Here is a 10,184-nt window from a genome sequence, read left to right on the forward strand (position 1 = left end):
TCACCCTTTTTGTAGGGGAGGGTCCATCCCAATATGGACAGATAATCGACTCCCACCAGTCTCCCTCCCAACTGGCCAAAAGTGTGGAGGCACGTGGCAACAATAGCCTTATCTAGACAGGAGGGGACAGGCACATGCAGGCACTGTGGGACAGCCTGGCAGAGCATCACCAACACCTGAACTTATTACCCTATCCTAATTTGGAGTTTGCTATTGTGAGATACATTTCTGACCTTGTCACGCATGCTTTCTGTAGTCAGCTGTCCTTTCAGTACATAAAGGACATTCATTAGTTTTCATTTTGGAATCAGTGAGGTCTTTATTACGTTTTTTATTTGATTCCTTTATAATTTTAGAAGACAGAAATTCAACTGGATCTCGCTTTTGTGGATTTGTTATATTTAAACTGTACATTGCATTTGTTCACTGTTTCTTTGGATATAAGTATTAGCAATGTGTATAGAGCCAAGGACAATGGATGCTGACATAAACTGATGCTTGATTTCTTTCCCCCTCAAACTTTTGTTTGTGGACAGGAGGTCATTATCTCTTGAGGATTAATAACAACCAAATAATTAATAACAACCAAATAACAACCAACAACCAACATCTTGCCTGGTTTGGACTCAGAGGTCAGAAAGCACACACAACTGCTTCTACTGTGTGTTAAACAGATCCTGCTGAAACACACAGGACAATTACTTGCAAAATGCATTAAGAACAAATACTTAATTCATAATTTATTTAAAAAGACCTGGGTTTTGCAAGTTGAACTGATTCGCACAACCATAACATGTTTACTCTTCTTTGCTTACAGATCTACAAATATAAAAGCTTTGTTCCTGTGTTCAAATGTATATTGATTATAAACAAGAGACTTTAGTCATCTGAAATGAAATGTAAGAGAAATCATCCATTATACTGGTTATACTATCAAGCCAGAGACAGTTGTTCAGCTATTTAGCTGTTCACACCATGAAGTGAAGGAGGTGTTGAGCTATAGGCCTCTGGGTCTTATACTGTTAAGCAGCTTGCCTTGGGGTCAAGACATGTACACAACCAAAGAAAGTGTGACATTTGCGATCACAGGATCCGCGACCTCTATTCTCCCAAATCCTGATTTAGAGAGCTGTGGGATGTTAGACATGTCATTCCATCTCGTGTGTACCCTTATGGTGTTCAGTCTCAGCTGTCAAGAGTCCTTGAGCCATCACCACTACTGTCGGGACGTCATCACATCCTCTCTTGAAGGGTTGATATTATTGGCATGGGAGGACCTGCTGTGGCTGGTGGCTACACAGACTCCTGTGATGCCCTGCTCAAGCCCACTAGGAGGTGTCTGGACTCTGAATGCATCATATATTTTCCTTGTCTATGCCTGAGCTTGTTTCTCTATCCATGTCCATGAACTCACAGACTGAGTCATGGAAGAGAGACAGATAAGTGGTAATCCTGTAGGAAATGTATACTTTTGTTTGCTAAGGACTATGAACAGATGTGACATGGCCATAATCAAAGTCCAGTGTTATTTGATTTACTCAGTAGGCTACATTTCTATTCATTGTATATACTCTGTTCAGAGTGGTGTAAAGCCCTATCTTTCTTTTCTTTTCTTTTCTGTTCTCACTAACACGATTTTGTAGCCTAATTATGCTGCTGGATATTTACTTCTGTTTAATGTAGCCTATAGCCTAGGCTAAATAGCCAACTAAACAGGCACTGCAATCCAATTGTATACCCAGGGTAATATGCTGAATCCCAGCAGATAATGTTAATGCTTTATGCTTACCGAGTGTGGTTTCAACATTGTTTTGGGTACAGTGGTGTTCATGGGCTGATATGGGACAAAACAGAGTGAGGTCCTGTGGCAGCTGTAGCCTTCTCTTGGGAGTGTCCTCCAGCCATAGGTTTCTGTTCCTAAGAAAGTGACACTCGAGCCTGTGATATACAGACATTTTTGACTTGATTTTGTTGATGTGTGGTCATTTGTTTCATAGTTTATGTCTACAGTGTTTTCAAAATAGTACAATCATATTTTAGTTTTGTATTCAAAATAGTAGGCTACAATCATTGATATTGGCCTGTTCTTCCTGAATGTGTAGCCTACAAGTCTATGTTATTTATTGTTTTTGTGCGTGCTAAGCAGTCAATGGATCAAAATACTTTGATAATAGATAAAACAACAGAAACTCTATTAAAATGTCCACTTGCAGCTTCCTCTGCTGCTCTAGGACTTGACGGTAGGCCCATTTATGTCGCACATAAACAATAAACCGTATCAAAATAAACCATTAAAAGTGGTCAAGAAACCTTAATTCACATTTAATATTTCCAGTTACGCCCGGGCTGCCGCCATTGTTTTCTGATTTTTTTGTAACTCCCGCCTCTGTGTACAACGCAGGCTTCTGATTTGCTCTGAGCGGTTCAAATTTGCATAAAGTTGGGAGATCGCCAACTTTGATTCGCCCCATGAGGCGAATTCGCTTCATTTCGCCCTACCGGAGCGAATTTCGCTTCCCTATTCATTTTCAATGGGCGCGAGGCGAAATTGAACTTGTGTGGAAACCCTTTTTAAAAGTGCACGCGCACTGTCCGTGATGTTTTGTTTTCTCGGGCTGAGATGAAATGGGGGAAGAAGCAAAGGTAGCCTAATTTTGATCTTTTCATATACTTTCCTAATTCCGTAGGGCTACTTAGTTATAGATAGGGGGAAGGATTAGAATAAGGGGTTCTAAGACGTTTTGTAAGTTTTATCAGAGTCAGAGTTGAAGAAAGTGGTGTGCAAGTGAGTTGTGCTGTGTGGTGGTTAGCGAGTGATTGAGGAGTGATTGACGTGATTTAGAAGTGTTAGCAGCTATCGTTTGTTGTTTTCGAGGGGACACCTCCTGCTGCCCGTGTACTAGTCTGTACCTTGAGTAGGGATTAAATAACGTGAGTTTTGAAACGACATCAAAGCCTCCCGGTGTCCTAACCTCTCCTCGGCGTTACAATATTCTGCAACGGACGGATTTACAGCATTGAACGCAATATTAGCCTACTGCCATTGCAGCATTCCACCGTTTCCAGAGATTACTGGACGTTCACAATGCATAGTGCTACTTCAGTCTACATTGAAGAGAAATGTAGCCTACAGAACTTTGTCCAGCATAGCCTAATATAATAACATTGTGTATTGAGATCTAGTAGCCTACCCTACAACATAGACATCTGTAGACGACTTAAGCCATTATCAGTCATGAAAAATGTGGCGGCTACGGCCGCCATTTAGGTTTTGGCTGAGCCGGCTAGCTGCCAACTGTATCACGTTGGACCTGTTAGTGTGTGACAATGGTGACACGACTGTAAAAAATACACCTGAGACATGGCATGAGCATGGGCATGAGGTCCAAGCAAACTAACAAAGTGTTGTACAAAGCGAGCAATGTTAAGCCATACAGAGCTCCATTCTAAAACTGGCAAATTCCACAAACAGGCGCAATCGTCAAAATGTCTGTGTCAAACACTCGTTTTCATGCTAGGCAATACAGAAAAAGGGCTTAAAGTGTAAAATGCCGAACTATTCCTTTAAGCACATTGCATTGTTTTTGGATTGGAAGCCTTTCAGTGAGGTCTGTATTACGTTTTTTTTTTTTTAAATCTATAACTACTGTATGTAGTTAGAAAACAACAATTCATCTGGATCTGTACTTTTTGGATTTTTATTTTTAAACTTTTTAGTAGAACTGTATTGTTTACTGGGTGTTTGAAAATAATGAATGCCGTTGTGTATAGAGCCAATGACAATGAATGCTGACATAAACTGACTTTTCATCCCAAACTTTTATTTATGGATAGGAAACTATAGTCCACCACTAGACAACCACATCTGTCTCTTTTTAGACCAAGCACTACTGGCACTGGCATTGTTTCATTGAGGACAAAGATAACCCTGTGAATTTCATCTCAGATTCCTCTATCAACTTCAGATGGCCTTTGAAGCACTGTACCTTCACACCATTATGAATTTGTACTGCAGCTGCTCTTTGGAATCAGAGTCTGAGTCGGCACACACAACTGCTGCTAGTGTTGCTGCTGCTAGTGTTTGGTGCTTACAGATCTACAAATGAAAAAGCATTGTGTCTATCTATGCTGAAATGTAATATTAACTTCATAAATAAGAGACTATAGATATCTGAAATTAAATGTAAATTGTGCATACAGGGAAATCATCAATTATATATGACTGTAGATATTTTGTCTACAGAGTAGCTGGCCACTGGCCTCTCTTATCATATCCATCTAGAAACATTAGTTCAGCTGTTTGCACCAAGATGTCAAGGAGGTGTTGAGCTAAAGGTATCTGAGTCTTACATTATCACTTCACTCAAGAAAACTGTTGAGACATGGTTACCCACCAAAGAAAGTGTGAAGCCACCCACAGGGTTCCGATAATGTGACTGTGAAGGCCTAACAGGGGAGCTACACCCGACGCGTAACTGAAGCGTTCCGTTCGCGACGCGTAAAATCCATTTTAGAAGATGGGCCTGTTTTTTTTTAATGTACGCGCCACTGTTGCGTCTGGTGTAGCTACTTCCATTGACTAGAGATAAGTAACTGCTGCGACCGGCTGCAACATAGAACGGAACGCTTCAGTTACGTGTCTGTTGTAGCTCCACTGTAAGAGTGAAGGTGATTTTTTTTCACCCATTGTAGGACATAGTTATGTAAGGTCATGTAAGGTCACAGTATAGATAACTGTGAGATGTTGGACATGCCATTCCATGTCCTGTGTGACTCTTGCGGGGACCCTCAGCTGTCTAGAGTCCTTGAGCAATCACCACCACTGCCAGCAGGACGTCCCACCTCCTGAAGGATGGGTATTATTGGCATGGACAGACAGACTTGCTGTGGCAAGTGGCTACATGGACTCCCGAGACACCCTGGTCAAACACACCGGGAAGTGTTTTGACTGAAGGCATCATATGCTGTAGTTTCCTTTTGTATGCATAACCTTGTTTCTCTACCCATGTCCACATGACTTCACTGAGCCATAGCCGAGTTACAGAGCAGTGGTAACCCTGTGGGACTTTTACAGTTTTGTTTGCTAAGGACCATGAACAGATTTGGCATGGTCATGATCAAAGTTGTTGGATTTACTCAATAAATGTAACTCATCTGTATATACTCTCTGCTCATGGAGGCGTATTAAGCATTTTTTTTTTTTTATTTCAATAGGTTTGTTTCATGGTCTCCTATTGTGAAAAAGTGACCTTTGACCCCTCACAAAGAGCGACAACACTACCATTCAAGCAAGTCAACGTCATTGTGCAGGCTCAACTGCTGATGTTGTAAGCACCTTCATTTTGACTACTACTACATGAATAGATACATCTGAAGTATGGAGGCCTTGTCATTATGTATAGCATGATATCTGATTTTGACACTACAATGCAACATGTTTTGACAGTTCATTAATTTCACAAATGCAGTAGATGTATGTTTTGTCTTCAGTGGTGTTCCTAGGCTACAGTTTGTGGGACAGAACAGATGAGTGAGGTTCTGTTGCACTGCATTGCCCTCTCTTTGGTGTCGTCTGGCCATTTAGACTCATGGATCTGTTGCTGTCCCTCAAGTTGCTAAGAAAGTGACTTGAAGGCCTTGTGCTGTTTTGTTTATCATGCACATGCATGCCTCCTTTCCTTTGTCCTTGAGTACAAAGATAACCCTGTGAAATTCTTGCTAAATGTCACAGAGACTGAGAAATATTTAAATCTAATCTGCAACAGATGGTCTTGCAGATGCAACAGACATCAAGGCGTGGACTCTTTTTTATATATACATATATATATAGATATACTCCCTTTCATTCTCCTAGGTGTCTTGGGTTACAACTTATTAAACTAGAAGAGAAAAAAATATTTTGTGGTGCCCCTGAACGTTGGTTTGTTACATATTGTATTTGTTGATTGTATGCATTTTGTTCCTCAGTAATTACTGAAATTAAATGATCATATGCTTCAGTGAAATTAGGTTATTGCTGAAAAGTTTTGATTAGGATTTGATCATCCAAGGAGGTTGCTAACATATTCAGTTTAGGGTTATATTAGATAAGATTCAACTTTATTGTCATTGTGCAAGTACAGTACTGTGGGAGGGCTTAAGATCTCAAGATCACAACATTTATCTGTCCATCACCTTCCACAGACAGATGGTATAGATGACCTCTCTGACCCACTTCCATACTGAGTAGATGTGTGTGTGTGCGTGCGTGCGTGCGTGCGTGTGTGTGTGTGTGTGTGTGTGTGTTGAGCTGTGTTGTGAAGTGAAGCACAACAGGTGTTACCTTGTCATCTCCTTGGAGAATCTCAGTTGAGCAGCAGCCAACAGACTCCTCCTCTGTGACCAGAGCCAGACCATTCATTTCAGTACACAGGCATTTCAGTGTAGGATCAGCCTAAGACAAGCACAAGGATGTGGAGCAATTCTTATTGTTTTTACCCTGTACTACATGGGTTCACTTAAGGTAAGGTCAGTGTAATAGAAGTAGTGATGAAAAAACACCTTACACTGTTGCTTTTACCTTACACAAAATGCCTTAACTTAAATGCTATGTATTCATCTATGCTATTTTTACTCTGTATTTATACTATTTCTCTCCTTCTGACTTGGAAGATTGCTCTGGTTCTTGAGGTGGACCCTCCCAGTTCACTGCCAATACAACAGGAGATTTCATGGTGTAAAAGTAAGCAGGCTTTACTATGTTGATCATGTGCTGTGATATAAGTCTTGATTTGGCTTTGTTAATGGGTGTGGTAATTTGTTCATATTCATAGGTTTTCAGTGTTTTCAAAATACTACAGAATTATGACTATTTCTAAAGACCTTTCACCCTTTTATGACTTGAGTAGAGTTATAATATTTTCTGACATTGTGATAGTTATTCCCAAGTAGACTTGTGATAGTTCCTGTGATAGTTACTGCAAGTAGTGTTTATTATTTTGTATAGACCCTTCAATCTTTAACTAGAGGGTTTCTGGTTGACACGTTCAAAACCAACACAATACTTGTGTTGGTTTTTGGTTGAAATTGAAATGAATCAGACATTACCGTAATGCTATACAAATATCGACTTTAAAACTTTTTTGGTTGTTGTTTTGTTGTTCCCCTTTTTACCATTAGCTCAATGTAGTTTTCCGTGCCAACGGAAATGCCTTAGGGATGCACATGTTTGTTTTTGCCATTTCCAATAGCTCAGTGTTTATTTAGTCATCTCTCATGATGAATGAATATCCATCAAGTTGAGCTGCAGGGCAGTGCTCTGGTGGACTGTGAAGGTGTTGCAGGTGGTTCCTGACCATGTATCCTGTAACACTTCAGCATCTTTGTGGGCAGGGCATCATGTGCACCTCACACCCAAGACAGTGATCCGCAGGTTGCTTCTTAGTCACACTCTTTTGTATGACTATATGATGGTTAATCATTGTCATGAGATATGATGGTTAATCATTGTCATAAACAAACTCATGACATTTTCAGACCACCTACAGTGGTATGACATTATTGCTAAATGTCAATGAGACTGAGAAATGTTTAAATATATCTATGATCATACGTCTTTTTAATCAATCTTTTTTAATAAACAAAAGATTGTGGGGGTTGGGGGGGCTTTGTATGCCTTTACAGTTTTTTTTCAGTCGCTTTGGTACATTTCTTGAATCATCCTTGAGATTTGCAAAACAGTAAGTGCATTTCTCAAAACAATTTGTACAAATAGCAAAAGTGTGTCAATGAACATGTCAGTGCATCAGAATGACAATCCTTGTTGTGTCATTGTGTACGGATAAGACAGTCAAATGGCTTAGTCATGTTGTCAGTATAGCAATGTACTCTGGAGGGATGTTCTGATGTAAACTATGGCTAGTTTTGTTGACAATTTTTGTAAATTGGTTACATCTTAGTGTGTGGGAGTTTGATTGCTAGACTGGACAAGATTCACATTTATCTGTTTTTTTCTTTTACTGTAACTTGTTGACAGACCATGTCATTGCTATACAGAAAGGAAAAGACAGCACTGCATAGTACAAAGGGGAAAAAAATAGAAATGTGACCATAGGACAAACTCCTTAGTAAAAACTGTACATGCGGTGCTGTAGGAATGCAGTGCAGTCTTCCTACACCTCCTGACATTTTTGTCTTTTAGGCCACAAATTCTCAGATGACAACATGTTCAACCATTTTGCTTTGTATGTAAAGACTTATGCTATGAACTAATGCCTAAATGTTGTGTGGGTGAGACTATTCAGCAGAACATTTTTCATAATATTTTGCATGGATGTACCAAAACATTTGCAACTTGTTCAAAGAAATGAGAAATTGCTTTTTTGATGTGCACAAGTGAAACAATGATGTGAAGATTTAAAGCAACACCATGGAGTTTTTCAACCTTTTGGGGTTCGGGTACGAACCTGTACGAACCAAAGAACTACAAAATTTGACTGCTTTACGGCATATAGGGCACACTTCTCCCACCACTTCCTCAAATTCTGTGCGAGCATTGAATAGACAGTTGTTGCTTATAAACATGAGCTACGTGATCTTTTGGCGTTTGAAAAAAATAAAACCCATGAAATTATATTCATATGATGATATGCTGAAATGCATGCTATGGGCTAGGCTATCTGGAATAGCTATACATTTCACACGCAACGCAGGCAGTCTGAGTTTGCCCAAGACGTGAGAACTCCTCCTGCAGAAATCGGCTTATCAACAAAAGCACGTGTATCCTAGCTCTGTCATCTAGTCACTAGATTCTAGTGTCATCATGCTGCCAACCAAACTGCACGGGAGCTGGTTATGTGTGCTAGTTATAGCTCAACGTGTAAATCTACCGCCTATAGGCTACTGACCAAACAATTATCTTGAAAAACAAAGTTATCACGTGTAAGATTCTGTCATCATATTATAAGAGCTCTGCCTCTCCAAACATTTTGGGCGTGCAAATATATGCCACTATGGACGTGAATAGCCTACCATAGAATACAATATCTGGTGACCATCGATTTTAGACACTAAAAATGACCACCCTAGATTAGGCTACGCTATTGCTCATAAATATCGTAATCGTTTTTTTTTTTTAAAATAGCCTAAGTAGGCTTAATTGACCAACAATGACCAACATCATCCCAATACCAAGAACGTCCACAGACCTGAGCTGAAAGACTAGTTTTACAATCACATAACTGGTATCGTAGTAGGCTACCACATAATTTAATATTTAATGTGCAGCCTAAGTCTAGCCTATACTGTACGCTATGTCTAACTTGCTTCTGGTGTAACCGTGACAGATTTTACGACATAAGTAGAAGAAATGACCGTTTCCCAACTGTAGGGGGACCCCGAGAGCAAAACTTACATGGTGTTGCTTTAACAGGTAGTTTTAAGAATTTCAATTCTGATCTGAGAAATGTACCAAAGCGACTGAGAAAAACTGTAATTGGACAGGACAGTAGAGAGAGTTACAGGAAGCAACAAGAGAGAGGACCGGGAAATGACCCAGGTTGGACTCAAACCCGCAGACTTGGCTCCCTTAAAGATGCTTATAATGTCCCCTGCCATACTTGCTTTTCTGAGTTTGCTATTGGTCTAAGTCAGATGAACAGTAGAAAGTGATAGAGGAAGGATGTCAGAGACCTTTCCATTTCAGTGCAGTCTAAAAGGTGTATGATGTTATTATTATGTCTGTCTACTGCAGCCCATCACAATGCCGCTTCTTCATCATCATCATCACAGAGATCATCAGAAGGTATGGGACACAACTTGTCTTTGTTAACTAATTAACTAATAACTAATGTGTGTCTTTGTACAAACTATCAACATAACTCCGATACAATATAGAGCTGTCTTTAGAAAGAGAGCTCCAGATTCCTCTAAGTAGCAGATCTTTACCATTTTGTTTTCAGAGTTCATGTGCCATCAAAATTATTTTGGAAATGTTTTCAAGTAAAACAAACAGCAAAAAAGTCTGTTTTTTATGCCTGTTTCTCGAGGTCACTGATTACTGCTGGTATATCAAAAGTAGTGTTTTGATGATTTTTTTCATATATCGATAGTACTCTGTGACCTCAAGAAATAAAAAGGTCTCTTTCAACATGTTTTAGCGCATACAAGTATATTTTGCTGCCAAATTTGTTTTGATAAGATGCCTT

The 10,184-nt window shown here is 39.7% G+C and overlaps 1 long non-coding RNA gene across 1 annotated transcript; it reads left to right on the forward strand.

Moving 5' to 3' along the window:
* Positions 1–5,212: 5,212 nt before the first annotated feature.
* On the forward strand, positions 5,213–9,782 carry LOC134065629 (uncharacterized). The gene is made up of 3 exons (XR_009936314.1): positions 5,213–5,327; positions 6,652–6,721; positions 9,731–9,782. It is a non-coding gene; the product is annotated as an uncharacterized LOC134065629 (long non-coding RNA).
* The last annotated feature ends 402 nt before the right edge of the window (positions 9,783–10,184 follow it).

The sequence above is a fragment of the Sardina pilchardus genome, chromosome 19 (assembly GCF_963854185.1).
Source record: "Sardina pilchardus chromosome 19, fSarPil1.1, whole genome shotgun sequence".
NCBI lineage: Eukaryota > Metazoa > Chordata > Actinopteri > Clupeiformes > Clupeidae > Sardina > Sardina pilchardus.